This window comes from Protopterus annectens, chromosome 4.part0, assembly GCF_019279795.1.
Source record: "Protopterus annectens isolate FY-2018-M chromosome 4.part0, PAN1.0, whole genome shotgun sequence".
NCBI classification, from domain to species: Eukaryota; Metazoa; Chordata; order Ceratodontiformes; family Protopteridae; genus Protopterus; species Protopterus annectens.
In genome coordinates this window covers 190439842-190457121 of record NC_056733.1, presented here as the reverse complement: position 1 = coordinate 190457121, position 17280 = coordinate 190439842, and the positions used below count along the sequence as shown (strand labels likewise).

The window sequence follows — 17280 nt, the reverse complement described above, 5'->3', positions numbered from 1 at the left end:
CATTTCTCTGCACAGTGTCAACATGCTTTCTTTGTTTTGGGTACAAATGTATAATTTAATGCTAAGAAAGAAACTAAAGAGAACAAAAAATTGGCTCAAAAGAAATGACAGCTACATATATGTACAGAGCATTTTCCGTTGTTGTGAGGGTAGAGTTATGAGCACTACTGCAATGATACATAAAGCACAGACATTTTAGAAGCCAGGGGTTCTAAGCTTGAATGATGCTGGCTGCAGGTGCAAATGTCGTGAGGATGCTTGGCACAGGGTTTGTGCTGCCTTTTCTGATAGACCATCCGGTTGTGAATGCAGCTTCTCTACCGAAAGATCCAGCTGTTGTAAAAACTCTACATATAACTTGGCAGTTCTCCTTTTCTGACGTAGGATTCCTGATTATCTGTGTTTTTGTCACAAACATATTGCACGGTACACAGCCTTCCCTGTAAAGTAACGTACATTCCGTTTGAAAGTTAAACTTTTGCTATGTACATTCCATTGCAATAACCGGTACTTCTTTATCTGGGTCATGCCCTGTTCTGTTTCTGACAGTTGGTCTCCCTGAATTTCCAGTTTAGTACATACTTCCAGTTATGAATACAAAATATCCTTAGTGGTGAACACAGGTTTCATGTAAAATTTAAAGCAGCAGTATCTGCTCTCCTGGTTTGCACATCTCCTTATTGACATTCCTATTAAAACAGAAAAACAATACTTTTATTTGTTTGCACTAAACAGCTTGACTTAGTTATAGTAAATGATTTGCTGTGTATGGTCATACAGAATTTGAGACCAGACTATGATCTTTCTACTTGCTAATTCATTCATTTGACATAGTTCAGTAGAGTAAGCTCATCCTCTCTAACAGGAACAAGTAGCAGTTCCCAAAATATTATACGTTACAGGATCAGATTAACCTTTTCTTCTAATACACCACTTGGGCATCTCTGTTCTCAGTCCTACTGCAAATGATGGGGCTGCCAAGTTATCACTCTTGAAAGACACCAACTTACTCAAACAACTCTTTGCTTAAAACAAAGTAGTCAGTTACACATTCAGAGCAGTCTGTGTTCCTAACCATTCTCCCTCTTTGTCTCTGCCCTTTCGCAACACATCTATTTTCTGTTAGGTAAGAAATCTTACAACTAAGCAATACAACTCCACAAACATTTATGTTTACCAAAACAGCCCCCTAATGCCCACCATACTGTAAATATCCCACCCTAGACAAATACGAAGAATATCAGACACAATTTGCACAAAGATACTGTGGCAAATGAATTGGCCAAATTTGCAGTTTAAATGGAAAGGAGGAACAGACCACTTTCTGTTCCGCCACTATACCGCTCAACTTCTTAGTGCAAGAAATCTGGACAAAGGCCCAAAAACAGGGAAAGATTTTAAATATTGCTGCTACAAACGTAGAAATTTGATAGAAAAACAGGTTTTGTGTTATCATGCAGTTGCTGGTAGATGTAAAGTCTGAAACTTACACATATGCTATTATTTAGTAACTTCAGTCCTCAATGATTTGCCTGAAAACCAAACATTTTATGAGAAACAGACCAAAAATATGAGGCAAAAATCTGGACAGTTGAGAGTATGCCCCCAGCTAGAGTGTAACCCATGAAAATGCCCACTGTGACATCATACAGTCCTGGGATTATTTAATGCTCACACTGCTTGCCACACACAGGTTAACACATCCTATTCTAGTTCCCTTGAAAGAAAAAAAAACACGTCAGCTGGTAATGTGGACTACACAGTGCAGTGCAGTTACATGGGAAATGCTGTCATGAAGCACCCACAAGAGCATCTCAGACACTTTGCATTGGTTTCTTTCACTTTTCAGACAGCATACATGTTTGTTCTCTCATATCTTAACTATACAAATATATACATATATGTATAGATTTATATATGTGTGTCTGTGTGTGCGCAGCCCAAAGGAAAGCACAACCAAATGTCTTCTCGAAATCTTTAATGATAGAGTGCTTTTGTCTTACATATAAAAAGACATCACATAGTCATATACATATTGGAAAAGAAAATTACAACAGACAGACAAGTCTTTTAAAATAACTGCTGATAAATAGTCTCATTTTAGTCAGGCTTCTGCAATGCATTTAGCTTGAGTTGCCAAACCATTTCCCCTGGCCTCAGCTTGATTTTGCCAAACCATTTCCCCTGGCCTCAGCTTGATTTTCCCAGTCACCTCCTCTAGGTGAGGGCGATTATCTCTCTAATAACAAAAAAAATTCTTAGAACTCTTACAGATCAATGAGCGTTTCATAATGTAATACTGAACTCAAACATGCCTAATGGTTTACAAGTGGACCTTTCAAAATTATTTTCAACCACTACAGAACAAGCTAACCTAAAACAAACTATCAAACTTACACAACCCCCACTGGGGTGATTGTGATTCTAAGACCCCCCCCCCACCGTGCTTATAAATAAGCACACTGTTTCAATTAAAAATGCATACAGTTCAATCCCAGCAGTAAATGCACTGAATATGTACTTATACTGGTTGGCTAAAATTCACTTTTCAGTACCACACAGAAAGTACAGTGTGAGGAGTTTTGACTCAATTAAAGCTGTCATACAAACATTTACACTTAATAACAACTGAAATTAAAAAATCCCTAAATATTCTTACTCCTCAGACAGAATATGCCTTAAAGTAAATTTTCCTAAACTCAAAATATCTCACACTTCAACCTAAAGCCAAATGGATGCCTGTAATTACAGGACCCCACTTTCTACTACACTCTTTGTCACAAATTCTTTGTCACAAATTCTTAAAATCTTCAACGGGCACTACCCTCCACTGGCCATGACATTAGAATTAAACCACTCAGCATATCTACTATAGAATCAGAATGGAATCTTACTACTTAAGGTCTTACTGCTGGAGAAAAATCTTTTTTAAAAACTTATGCCAGACACCTATAGCACTTTACCCCAAGACATCTGAAGCATCACTGAGCATGTCAGTTTTAGAAAAAAAATTACTTGGTTGAAACTAATAAACATTGCTGCTTTAATGCTAAAGTTTAACCTTTCCAAGTGCTGTAGCAGTATTACTTGTCAAACAAATATACTTCATATTTATTTGTTTCTACATCCAGCTAGAATGAATGTTTACATACACTATGCATACTACTATCAGAACAACAACAAGTGGAGTAGAATTAAAAAGCCAAGTGAACTTTGAACAATCTTACAAAGGCAAGCATGGAAGGAGTCCCAAGCACAACTTTTAACTACCAAGTGCTTTTGTTCTTTTTATTTTCAATAGAACTTCATCAGAGTTGAAACCAAGTACACAATGCAAGTTTAAAAGAAATATCAAATGAATCACATGATCATCCATAACCAATAAAATACTTCTCTGTTCCCCTCGTTTCTTCGTAAAGCTACAGTGCATTTTAAAACATATTCAAGAAAATAACCAAATACAAACAAATCAGAAATGTTACTGTCTTATCTGAAATGGTATAGTGTTGCTGACAAAACTCCTAATATAATTTATCTAGAATGAAAACATACTTCGGTAAATAAGAAAATCATGGCTACTAGGATCAACAGTACTTAGCATTTAAAGTCTTTGTGCCATCAGAAACATTTAATGTTTACTGTTTCATTAAGACTGGGAAACTTATCTGCCTGCAGTTTTATTTGCCACCAGGATTCACGGCATTCAAGTACGACATTCTAATTACCTGCAAATTCTTCCATACTGACAGCATCTATCATGAAAAACTGGAATTTATTTGAAATTACTGAACATTAGCGTTTGGTTAAACAATTACTAGTGTATTTTTTCTTTATAGCCAAACTGTGTTCATAAATTCTTCTAAACAACTCCTTGTGAGTCACAGTTATATCCGTTTCTTGCCCGAAGGTTTAAATTCAGTGGTTTGATGTGAATGTTAGAAGTGCTGCTACTAAATCAGCACTGCTTACACCTGACACATTTATAAGTACCTCATGTATTTGTTTCTGATGGTGTGCTAACATGAATCTCAGGTTATGAATTCTTTTGTAGGCCATCGAAGGTCTGACACCAATAATTCTGGCTAATTCACCATTTCCTAAAATAATCTTCCAGTTCTCTCTGAGTATGTCTCTGATAAGATGCATGTCACTGAAAACAGGAAGTGGAAAAGCACTGGTGTATTTAACTAATAAAGCATTTGTGGAAGTCAACTCATCTTCCATGTTTGACATAGTCTCTGGCTGATTTTTCATCCAAATAGGTTTGGCTTTGTTTGATCTGAGCAGAAATATTTCCTTGATAATATTCATAAGCCAGTCAATGTCACAGTGTTTTTGGAGGAAAAGCAAATTTAAATATTCTGCTTCTTTCTCAAAAATAGTTTGATTACTGGTGAGCCTACTATGTCTGATGTATTGTCCTTTTATCACCCCTTTCTTCATATGAAAAGGGTGTTGATTATTCCTGTAAAGGTATTGATAAACAAAGGGATTTTTTTTCTGAAAATTTTACTTGCAAATCGCGAAGCTTCTTCCTCTAGGGAAACTGTGATCTCCAAATAATTAAATAGCTTTTAAACCTACTGCCGAATAGTTTAACTGAATAACGCTATTAATAGGATACCAAGGGAGTAAGCACAAACCGACAAGCAATAATACCACCAGTTTAATGAAAATATAGTAGCATATATTCCAAATACATATCAGATTTAGTGCTTTCATCCACTGCAGTTTGGACTTCTTCAGAATAAATTAATCAATTGGCCCCTTTATATGTTTTCTGGCACCAAATACAAGTTTAAAATTTTAAAAAGACATGGGGCCGGATTCATGAAACCTCCGTGTAAGAGTTAATATGTCTTACACTGAGGCTGCATTCTAACGGTATGATGTCAGCATGCCATGCATATTCATGAGGGCATGCTGAATCATACCCTAGGCTAACACGGTCTGTGTAGAAAAGTAGGGGGTGTGTCCGAATGCCGAGTTCTGCAAAGGGACACGCCCCCAGAAGAGTCAGAGTCCTGAAAGTAAACACCCACGAGTGAGTCCGCGGAAATGTCAAGGAACACAACACCACATGCCCTCACAGACTATAAACCCAACTGTAATGTAAAACGTAAATATATCAGTTTAATTTTTTTTTTTTTTATAATTTCCAAAATGTTTGCCCGTAGTTGCGCTCGTTTGCGCAGGTATGCCCTCCACTCAGCCACAGTTAGCAGACACTGAAAAGCATATAAGATCTAAAAATGCAAATTAAGCCAAGTAGCAATAGCGTAGTGGTAGAGACGTTGGCCAAAGAGTTCGAGCCTCCATAACATCATTTTCCATTTTTATTTAAATAAGCATGAAACAATCCCCAGACACACACACACACACACACACATACATATATATATATATATATATATATACACATATATATATATATATATATATATATATATATATATATATATATATAAACTATAATTTAAGTAAAATTTAATGAAATGGGCCATGTATTTTTGAAGAAATCTGACAAAATATAAGAAAAGGATCAGAATTGCCCATAGCATAGCAAGGCTTTAGCAAGCTGAATATGGGTGCCCGTAGGTGAGCAGCTCTTTAACAGGTTTAATATGAGTGCCTGGAGTGGAGCAGCACTTTACCATGCTTAAAATGAGTGCCCGTAGTTCAGCAGTGCTGTACCCAGCGTAATATGAGTGCTCATAGCTAAATAACGTGTTACCCAGCGTAAGCCGTTTGTGCGGAGCTGCGCAGCGCGCCAACCAGCTTACCATCGGGCAACATTGGGCAAGCTGTATCAAAGCCACCTTTACACAGACACACCTCCTAGCCTGTCTAGACAGTAGTAAAATAAGAAAAGCAATGCCCAGGGTTGAACCTGGGATACTGTGCACCATAGTCAAAGTACTTTACCACTAAGCCATGACAGTTGTACTGAGAAATGCAGTATTAGCATATATATAGGAATGAATGGAAATAGAAGCATGACAAAGCAGGTTTTTTCAAGCTGATAAATATCCAAAACGGCCAATCACAGATAAGTGTGGGAAAACCAGCATATATAAGCCCCATAGGCGGGAATTCACAGCATAACTGACTGTTTTACCCACTTGCAGTCAGGATGGCAGGTGCAGGAGAGGGAAGTTGCTTTAGAGCACAAAGGTGGGGTGTGGAGGAGTCAAAATATATGGTTTGGCTCCTAGTCCATGATCATGAAGCACAACTCATGCAGGGCCAGGTTCACTGGGGTGCGTACAAGGCAGAGGCATGGAACTGGTTGGCACATGATCTCACCAGTGCCACAGGCATTCCAAGGACTGCTGAACAGGTCCATCACCACCATGCGGACCTGAAGCAATAGAAGGAGGACCAACTGAACCTTTGGATCCAGGAGGCCCGCCAAATGCCCAACGCCCCACTACTGAGTAAGTATCCATGTAATTAAGTATGTAAGAAATTATATCCTAGCCTATAGTATGGATACGTATGTTCCAATATTACTTCCTTTATATTACAGCTGCAGGTGTTCGTTCCGTGAATCAGCGAGCCTATGCTGATAGGCTGCTGAGGTTGCGTCACCAGGCAGGTTAGTAATTATTTAGCTGGTATTGTCATAGAATATAAGTGAGACAGATTGTAAAAGAGTTCAGTGTTGTAACCCACTAATAAAGGTCAAATAAGCCTAGAAGAAAGATTCTGCTAGTATTGTAAGATTAGATAAGTGATGCAGCCTGGAAAAGAGTGTAATGCAATCCAGTAATAAAGATTAAACAAGTCTCAAATAGAAGTGTCCACCTGTATTGTAATATCAGATAACTGCTGCAGCCAGAAAATGAGTGGTAATCAATCAACAAAGGACAGATAAGTGTCAAATACATCCTTGTAAATTCTGCCATATGAAATGAGTGAGTCAGCTGGAAAGAGTTGTTGTAAACCAGTAATAAATGTTAATAAAGCCTAGAATTAAGTACCGGTCTGAAATGTAAATATAAAATAATTGAGAGAGTGTGAGAAAGACAGTTTGAAGCTACCAAGAAAGCTGTAATAAGTCTGCAATAAAGGTATACTGCAGTCACTACACTGTGAAATGAATGAGACAGCCACAACCAAAGAGTGTAATGTGTTAAATAAAATACAGAACACCACAAATTGGATATGTTACTGTACCCTTGCATTATGGAAATAGTATGGTTCTATGAAATGCTGAACATCTACAGTTGTCTAGACCCATATAAATCAAATGTAGCAGGATGCTGTACCTGAACACAGCCAGATATGAACATATACGAATAAAAATGGAATGTATATTAATGTAGCAGTAACATCCCCATCACCAACATTCCTAAGGTTACATACAGGAAACTGTACTAATACATGTAGGGGATATATATATATATATGCATCTACTAGGAATGTACAGTATATGTATAGGTAGTTTAAGTTGTTAATGTAATATTTCTCCACCCTACCCTATTTTCACAAATTATGCCATTCCACACCAAACTGGGTATGTGTATTCACAATTAATTCCCATGGACATTTGTCCTGTTGGTTTATACATATCTGCATGTACATTGATGCATGTGCCCTGTTCACATATCCAAACCTGATGGCCTGTTGCCACCAATCAACCCTGCATGCTGTTGGAATGTGCACTGTTGTTCTAAATATGCATGTGTTATGCTTGCTGCTCAATGTTTGGAATTCATGAGTGTTTGGTTAATGGGAATACTGATGCATGCTGTTACAACTAATTTTGAATGGTGTTGTTTGTTACTAACCCAAAATGCCATAAAATACTGCTAAACATAGGACAATATGGAAGGCGGGTTCCAGCGGACCCACCTCTCCCACCTCAGCTGGCGAGTGCACCTGGCACCAGTGCCCAGGCAGGGACCTCCTCCTCCGGTGGCCCTGTGCCACCTTCGGGTGGAAGTGCTGCAGGGTATGGGGCTCATCCCCCCTCTGCAAGTGTGGCCGGAGGAGAGCCTCCACTCACCCTCCATAGGGTCCGGTCTGTGGTGCGTAGTGAGATCAGGCATTCTGTGACTGATCCCCTACGCCAGCTTGAGGCGAGGGTGGCGCAACTCATGGGTGTGCCTGCCCGTCCTATCCAGCCCCCAACACAGCCCTGGCCTAAGCTGTGAAGGTGCAGTGGTAACTGCCTATGGGTGGGGATTTCAGTTCCACTGTTGCCATCTGTGGGCTCATGGGCTTGTGATATCCAAACATCCGTACCCGTCATTTGTGTTTATCCCCGTGTCATACTCCGCCCCTGTATGCGTCTTGTTTGTCTGGTCTGTTAACCTCCCCAACCTACCTCCCCAAATATACCTACTTCCTGTACCTCACATTCCACTCTCACCTAAAAAAAAAAATAAAAAAAGGGCACTCTGTTCCCACAAAAAAATTGCACCCCATACATAGCTGCCCAATTCGCACACATGTCCACTGGACATGTAAACTGATAATTCTGATTGGCAGTACAACATATTTTGTTGTCCTCACCCCTCTCTCAGGGGTGGAAGGTTTCAAATTTCACACCAAATTTCACACATATGCACAGCTGTTGCTAATAAAGAAATGGGCAGCTATGGGCCTTCCCTACATCTTCCTGCACATCCTGAGCTTGTTTTCCTACTGTCCTACCCTCTTTGTGCACCCTTTTTCACCACTTTCCTATCTCCCCGTTTTCTTTTCTTTAAAAGAAATTAGCGAGGATGTTAGCGGGAGTAAGCACGTTTAAGCAGTAGTCAGCGGGTGTGCGCTTGTGTGCGCTTAGCTAAGCATGTGTGCGCATGTGTAAGCATTGCATAAACCAGCGCAAACCCGCTTACAACTGCTTAAAAGTGCCTTAGTCACTTTGTATGACAAGGCCTGTAGTCTGCTTATCAGCAAAATAAAATACCCCTGTCAGTCTCAAACCCCGGACCTTGGAAACACTAGTCTGCATGAATTACCACTGAGCCACGGCAGATATACAAGAACTTGGTGCTGAAAGAAATATATCATGAAATACAAGGAGTGAATGTAAAGGGAATATAGGAAGGCCATTACACAAAGCTTGTCCCCTGAATCCTTACTGGCAATTCTTGTGGAATTGCATTACATTAGTGTGATAAGAGAAACAGCCATGCTATGAGGTAATAATGTTACAGTAGCACCTTACAAACCCCACACAGTATCAAAGCAGGATAAACACAGCAATATTTGAATAGGTATGAGGCCAGACTTCCCAACTGTGACTGATTTACAGGGATGTCCCTGATTTGCAAAAAAATGTTACCTGTGCCCCACTGACTCCCTGTGGAATGTACTAACAGTAGGCAGAAAGGTGGGGTATCCCACGTAATGGTGACTGTCAATAAGTTAAAGTAGACACTACTTGCATGTCAGAAATGGTATAGTAATACATATGCTCAAAATACCCCACAGTCACAACTGCAGAATATCTGAAATATACCATGGGTGTATCCCACTGATATGTACCTTTCCCTGAGGCTGGTCAAATATATACCTGAGAGTATCTGAGGCCTGCAAATGTCAGAAATACACAGGCATATCAGCATGTCTGCTGTTACACACTGTGCGAATAGCTGTAGAATTACTCCCACAAGCACACCCTCATGTAGGAGTACAACACAGAAATATCAAAGGATGTAGCCATCTAACAAAGTAATGACAGTATAGCAGTTTACAAGCACTGCATGTGCCTGATATTCATAATTGTTAGTACAAATTACAAGGCCCTAGTACTGCTCAGCAGCAAAACAAAATACCCTTGTACATGTCAAACCCCAGACCTTGGGCTCACCAGACTGCATGCAGTGCCACCAAGCCACAGCAAGCATATAAGAACTTACGGCTGAAATAAATACATCATGCATTACAAGGAGTGAATGTAAATGGAAAACAGGAAAGCCATAGCAACACATTCCAGTAAAGACAAATATCAGGCCTTCAAGGAGTGAATGTAAAGGGAAAATAGTGAAGCCATAGCAACACATTGCAAGAACTACTGTTGTATACCAGTTAATCCACAACTCTCACAGGAAAGTACATACTCCCATGTAAACAGTGTTAGCATTAGCAGGTGTGAGCTAACATACACACTGAGAAGAGTGAAATGGAAAAAGCAACAGTCAGGTTTCAGTACAACATGCATTTCAGTGGCTACAACACAGCCTTAGATATGAGAGACATACCAACCTTCTGACTGACACAACAGTGTCCACAGCAAACCAGCATGGTCTCCACCTTGCAAAACTGAAAGGCCTACGCCTACCTAACCTAACATTTTATAGCAGTGTCCTGAAATCACAGTGAGAACTGCAATTACCACACAGCAGGCTGCATGCAATTAGTAAATGCTGGCCACCAATTGGTGCAGAGGCCATCACATGCACATGTGCAGATACCTACAAAAGCAGCCTGTACTGCCAGTCCACACATGCAATATCATTGCAGCAACTGGAGGGAGAGAGACAGAGAGAGATAGACAGACAGAGAGAGAGAGACAGACCAAAATAAAAAAAAAAGAAAAAACAAGCCAGCCAGCCAGGCAGTCATCCAAGCAGCCATCCAGGCATCCAGGCAGCCAGCCAGCTATCCAGGCAGGCAGCCAGCCAGCCAGCCATCCATGCAGCCAGCCAGCCAGCCATCCAGGCAGCCAGCCAGCCAGCCATCCAGACAGCCAGCCAGCCAGCCAGCCAGCCATCCAGGCAGCCAGCCAGCCAGCCAGCCATCCATCCATCCATCCAGGCAGCCAGCCAGCCAGATAGCAAGCCAGCAATCCAAAAAAAAAGCTGTCAGAGACAAAGGTAATGTAAACTACATAATCTAATAATCTACATACTGTGAACCATCCATACATGTTAGCAGTCTGTATCTATATGTATATGAAGATGTGCATAGGGCAAGGGACATACTGTTAGTGAAGGCTGAAGGCTGGACATACATATGTAGTTGAAGGTTGCTATGTGCACATATCAATGTAGGTTGTAGTGTGTGGCATTGAAAACATCATGCAGTGCAGGTATATGTCATATGGTGGTGAACTTCTGTGGGACTGAGCCAGTGAGGCCTGCTACAGCTATATGGCTTGAGGACAGCATAATGCATTATGCACAACAGTGTGCAGTATCATTACAGAATGGTATGTCTCAAAACTGTTGCAGAAGTGATATTCTCACCATGAAAGGTGGGCAGTCCATGTACCAACATGTGCATGTATATGTACAGCAATGGATGTTAAGAAGTGTGTGTGTATATATATATATATATATATATATATATATACATATATATATATCTATATATCGATATACATATATATCTACATATCTATATATCTATATATATATATATATAGATATATATATATATATATATATGTACATAGACAGAGGGGTCTGTATAGATACATAGAGATATATGGATAGATAGATAGAGAAAATATGTATATACATATAGATATAATAGACAAATGCATATATAGATATAAATTTAGATACATACATGTATAGATAGATATGAATGTCTATAGATATGTGTATATATATATATATATATATATATATATGGTTTTATATATATATATATATATATATATATATATATATATATGGTTTTATATATATATATATATATATATATATATATATATATATATATATATGGTTATATATAGCGGTGTGTATATAGATATATATACATATATGTAGATATGTATATATATTTACATATATATATATATGTATATATTGATAAATATAAATATATATATATATATATATATATATATATATATATATATATATACATATATATATATATATAAAAGAGAGTGAGAGAGGGGGACATGGGGTAGATGTACTGCAACAGGTGCCTGGTGACCAAGGCATGGACAAAACACCAGTGTTGATACTGCAGTACCATACCCCATTCCAAAACATGTTACCCACTGACTACCACATAGGTGGTTGCCTGCCTACCACTGGAGGTATACAATAGCCTCCCCTTTGATGTCCACAGTGGCACACTAGTCTTGTAATCCCTGTACATGGTACGTGTCATCACAAAAGGTGTGTCAGCTAGGGAAATGTAAGTCAGTGTACCCCTGTACACCTCACAATGTCCTATGCAGTATGTACCTCCCATGAGAACTACAGCAAATGGAAAGGCCACAGACATACCTAACAAAGACTGATAATGGCCACAAACACATTCCCTATGTAGACTAACTCACAAAACCACAGCTAGAGTGCCTTGCATACTGCCTACACAGAGTTATGTCACACCCATACCAGTTGGCCAACCACCATGGCAACACATCACAATCCGTCCAGCCTACATGACCTAGGGCCCTAATCCCTGTCACCGCACTAAACAGCACATGCTGGAGGTACAGGTTTCTGTACACAAATATGCCATACCCTGGACTAAACCACCCAGCATTAACAAACAAGGCTCCGCATTAGTAGATGTCATACATACCCCTGATGAATGTCATGGAGATAGTTAATATGCCCTGTGAGTCACCTGTGTGCAACATGTTTCACAGGAGCAAGTAAAATCACAGTACATGTGTACCAAAGTGCAGGGTAGCATATGGCTAGGCTGCCCTAGGCCCAGGGCCAATAGCATAGTGCCTACCTATGACACAATGCACACACACATGTACTCAGTGCAATACCAGCTATGTGACATTGAATGAGTGTGACATTGTGTGCAAGGTCTGTAAAGGTGTGATAGCGTAGCATGAGTTTGTGTGTCATGGTAGTTGGTGTCCTTGATGTGAGGCCAGAGAAAGATGTGTCAGTTATTGGGATGCAAACATAGTAGATTGGCATGTGTTGTGCCGTAGTTCCCTGTGTACGACTGCAGTGTCCCATCATAGGCAGAAGCAATACATGAATGCTTAGTAAGTGGTACTGCTGTTGAATCCAGCTCACATATGAACTGTTGTACTACCTGATTTTGTAGGCCTAAACACTACAGTATGGTGTATGTTCACATTCTGTGGTAACACTGTTTGGTGCGTTACCTGTAGCCTGCACAGATTACATACCTCAAGCGCATAGGTATCTATAAGTAGGGGCACACAGTACTATAAGGTACACAGTTAATGCTCATATGTGTCGTCATACATTTGTGTGTTGTATGTATGTTTAATGTGTGTGTAATGATGCCTGTACCATGGCCGCAATCACATGTGTGTTACAGGGTATGTGTGTGTACCTGGCAGCATGTATACTCTGACAGCAGTATGCTGGCTTTAGTAACAACTGTGCACATATGTCAGGTAGGGGTATGGCATCAAAGACTAGGGTGGATTACCATTGAAACTGTACATGTGTATTGCATTCATTGCATGGGACGACAATATTCTTCATCCATTAGCTTGATACATACCCCAGTGTGAGGTTGTGCATTGTATCCCAAACAGTGTGCCGAGTGCTGGTGTATACTAGTTTGTTGTATGGAGTGTGGCAGGCACTGTCAGACAGTTGTGGGCTGAGCACTGATATGTGGTATCGAACATGTGTATCCCCTGATAGACAGACAGATGCTATATATGGCAGTGAAGTGATATCAGTACATTTGAATATTAAGTGTGCCACATGACTTGCTCACATATTTTCTTTTCCTTCCTTCCAGGGTGATGGTACATCAGAGAAACCCACCGTATACAGCAGCAGAGGATCAGGAGATCCACCAGAGCCTGGTGCATAATTACTCTGTGCTGTTTTCCAGGACCAGCCAGAACCAGCATGAGAGGGCTGCACTGTGGCAAGAACTTGTCCATCGGGTAAATGACATAGGCATGCATAACCAGACATACGAGCAGGTACGCCATCACTGCAGTGATTTAATTAGACATGTCCAGCAGTGTGCGTCTGATATCCACAGACAACAACTTGCCACAGGTGGTGGGGTACCTATCCACCCCCACCTCACCAGTGTGGAAGAGCACCTCCTAAGTGCTGTGGCTCCAGGCCAACAACAAGAACATCCACAAACATGTGTCATCATGGAGGCCGGAGCCACCCAGCATGTTGAAATGGAGTGTGCAGGTAACATCCCATATCTGTAGTTGACTGTTCTCTATACTGGTAGTCTATGTGTGTGTGAGATGTGCACTGTTTGTGTAGCTGTTATTCTGCCCATTCTTCTGCAAGATTGATATTCTGAGCATAATCTGTACACCTGTGAAAGCCACCTGTTGTACTACTGTACTTTATCATACTCACAGTATCAAATGCACAGTTGTGGCCACTGGCAATCCCTCTCATATGTTTGCAGGTCCCTCTGGAGTTGACAGCAAGGCAGCCAATCCATGCTGGTGAGTGTGTAATAACAATACTATTGCTAATGACATGTGCATGTCATATGGCGGTGTGGTGTGTGCACATGCAACACACCTACACATAATGCATGCTGTGCATTTTTGCTGTGAGACTATGCATATCCCATTATTCTCAGTAGCTGCCTCACTCACATGCAATACACAGAGCATGACACATGTGTGGCAACACAGTACTGGACATTGTATAGGCACACCAGATACACATGTACACAACACACACATGTTTGGCATAGACACTACACCTTAGCCTGCTACACATGTCCAATTATGACATCTGCTGTATGGCCAGCTTTCAGCATCCCACTTATCTACGCAGCACACATAATATACCTGAGGGGTAGAGGCCTATCATGTCTTTGTGCAACAGTCTGGAACAAATAATACATTCATGTTAGGCAATGCTCACTATTGGCCACCTTACACACCCATGTAACAAGTGGCTAATTGTGGATGTAGTCATGTTACTGCACTTCAGGTACAGCATGCTAGCTGCCTGTCTGGCACACATTATTATTGTTGACTGACCACAAGAAGCATGTTGATCATGGCTCACGTTACTACACCACATCCAGTTCCACTGACCACAAAAGTACACGTAGCTGTTATTGTGTAGCACCGTCATGTGTTGTGTGTGTGTGTGTGTGTGTGTGTGTGTGTGTGTGTGTGTGTGTGTGTGCGCAAATATATGCACCCACAGCTTGTAACACTTGCACAACATTGTTATGTCCTTGTACACATTGTGTCCCAGGGTGGAGACAATCAGTGAACAACTACACAAAAGCATCAAGTACACATATACTGTTATTAACAAGGGCTGTCTACACTTGCACTGCATGTTCCTGTGCAACACATAACCTGCATGCTGACACGTGTGCAGTGATGTTATTCCTTGTGAAACAGTCACCCACCCTAAAACAGTATTGTGTATGTGTTGGATTGCAGGTGTGTCTGTGTTTGTATCTTCTGTACTGAGGAGTGTGCCTGTGCGCATGTGTGCATGTGCGCCTGTGTGCATGTGCGCCTGTGTGCATGTGTGCATGTGCGCCTGTGTGCATGTGTGCATGTGCGCCTGTGTGCATGTGCGCCTGTGTGCATGTGTGCCTGTGTGCTAATATTGTGTACACATTTGTAAACTGTGTTTCCTATCTTCCTCTCACAGGTTCTGATGTTGCTCTGGTGGAGTGCAGCAGGGAACCTGAAGCCACTGATGATGATACATGTGTAATGGCACAGGGAGGTGTGACAGGGTCTGTCGTTGGTCATCCAATTGACAGTAGACAGCAGTCAACCCCATCAATGTGCACAGTCATCCTGCCGATACATCCATTGTCACCAATGTCCTTAGCTGAGGGACAGCATGCAGTGGGCATTGACCAGGGTAGTGTGGTATCATTGTCACATGCATCCCCTCACAGCAGCCATGGCCAGATTCCTGACATGGTACCACACAGGCAGATGTCCAGGGGTTCTCGTGGGATCATCCGTGGTCGTACTGCCCCTGTCAGACGTGCCCAAAGAGGTCTATTAACCTCAGCTATGTTCCAGGCTGTAATGCAGGCACAGGCACGCATAGAACGGTACACCAGACAGGGTCTGAAGGAGCTTAGAGCACATCGCACTGCTATGAATGACACTATGCGTGACATTGCGTCTGCCATCCGTAACATCAGCGAGGTCATTGATAGACGTTGGGGGGACACATTAGATCTGTTCCACAACTACATGTCCAGGAGCCAGGACAGTGCAGGATGGTTGAGGCGTCGACATGGACGTCTGCCCGCAACATTATCAGCTGCCAGTCATCGCGGATGACAACAAACCCGCAGCCGCTCCCATAGTGCCAGTACCAGCCCCAGCAATGCTGGGTCTGTGCTGTCATTACACTGTCCAAGAAGACCATGTGCACGTGGCTCTGGACAGTCCCAGCAGGGACATGTGTCCAGTCAACAACCCACTGCTTCTGATGACAGTACCCAGTCTGGCTTAGTACCTGATACTGTCCGTAGAACCCCTGCCAGGCACAGGTACCGTGAACATGGCCAGAGACAGTGACCTGTATGACCTGGCAGGTACAGTCTGTGGCTGTCCATAAACACCCGTATATGGCAGCCACATGGTGGAACTGTGTGCATGCATACATACACACACACACACACACACACACACACACACACACACACACACACACACACACACACACACACACACACACAATGCTAACACCAAGGGCTAACACATACACACACACATCGCAGCAACATTGCCCCATCTTGTACTGTTGTCCCTCACTAACACACACACACATACATGTCAATTGGATGTGTCAATGGCAGACTCTGGCAAACCAAGTACACACCCTGTGCATATGATGAAACTGTGCCACCTCCTGCCATCTGTAACATTGATGCTGGAACAGGATAGCATGGTACTGATGCACAGGGTGACTACATAGCACTGTAGTATTATTATCATGTTGTTAACAGTACAGTGTAATGATATTGTTGTGGGTAGATTCGAGCATGCATGATGCATTAACTATGTTTGTCATTGCAGTTTTGTATACACCAGTGTTAATTCCCAAAGTGTACTGTCTGCACATGTGCCACATGGTTGTTGTGTGTACCTGTGCCTGCATGTGTTGGGGTGTGGACAGTACATGTGTGATGTTTACATCACCGATTTGCAGGTGTACATTTGTGAACATGGTCAGCATGGAACATGACATGGTTTGACAGTATGCTGTGGGTGATACGTTTTCCACATGTCAATGGTCTGCATTCTGGTGGTATACACAGCTTACATAGCCTGACATTCAGTGGTCATTACATGGTGTCTCCTCAACTGATACACAGACGTAGGAACCTGGTGTCAGTGATATCCCTGCAGTACTACACTATACC

General features: G+C 41.5%; 1 protein-coding gene across 6 annotated transcripts in view; it reads right to left on the bottom strand.

Moving 5' to 3' along the window:
• Positions 1–475: 475 nt before the first annotated feature.
• Positions 476–17280, bottom strand: part of TMC6 (transmembrane channel like 6) — a 1104128-nt gene continuing 1087323 nt past the window's right edge. For all 6 annotated transcript variants that reach the window (XM_044068185.1, XM_044068183.1, XM_044068186.1 and 3 more), the window contains one exon: positions 476–689. The gene's annotated coding sequence lies outside the window, so the exon portion shown is untranslated. The remainder of the gene's footprint in view (positions 690–17280) is intronic.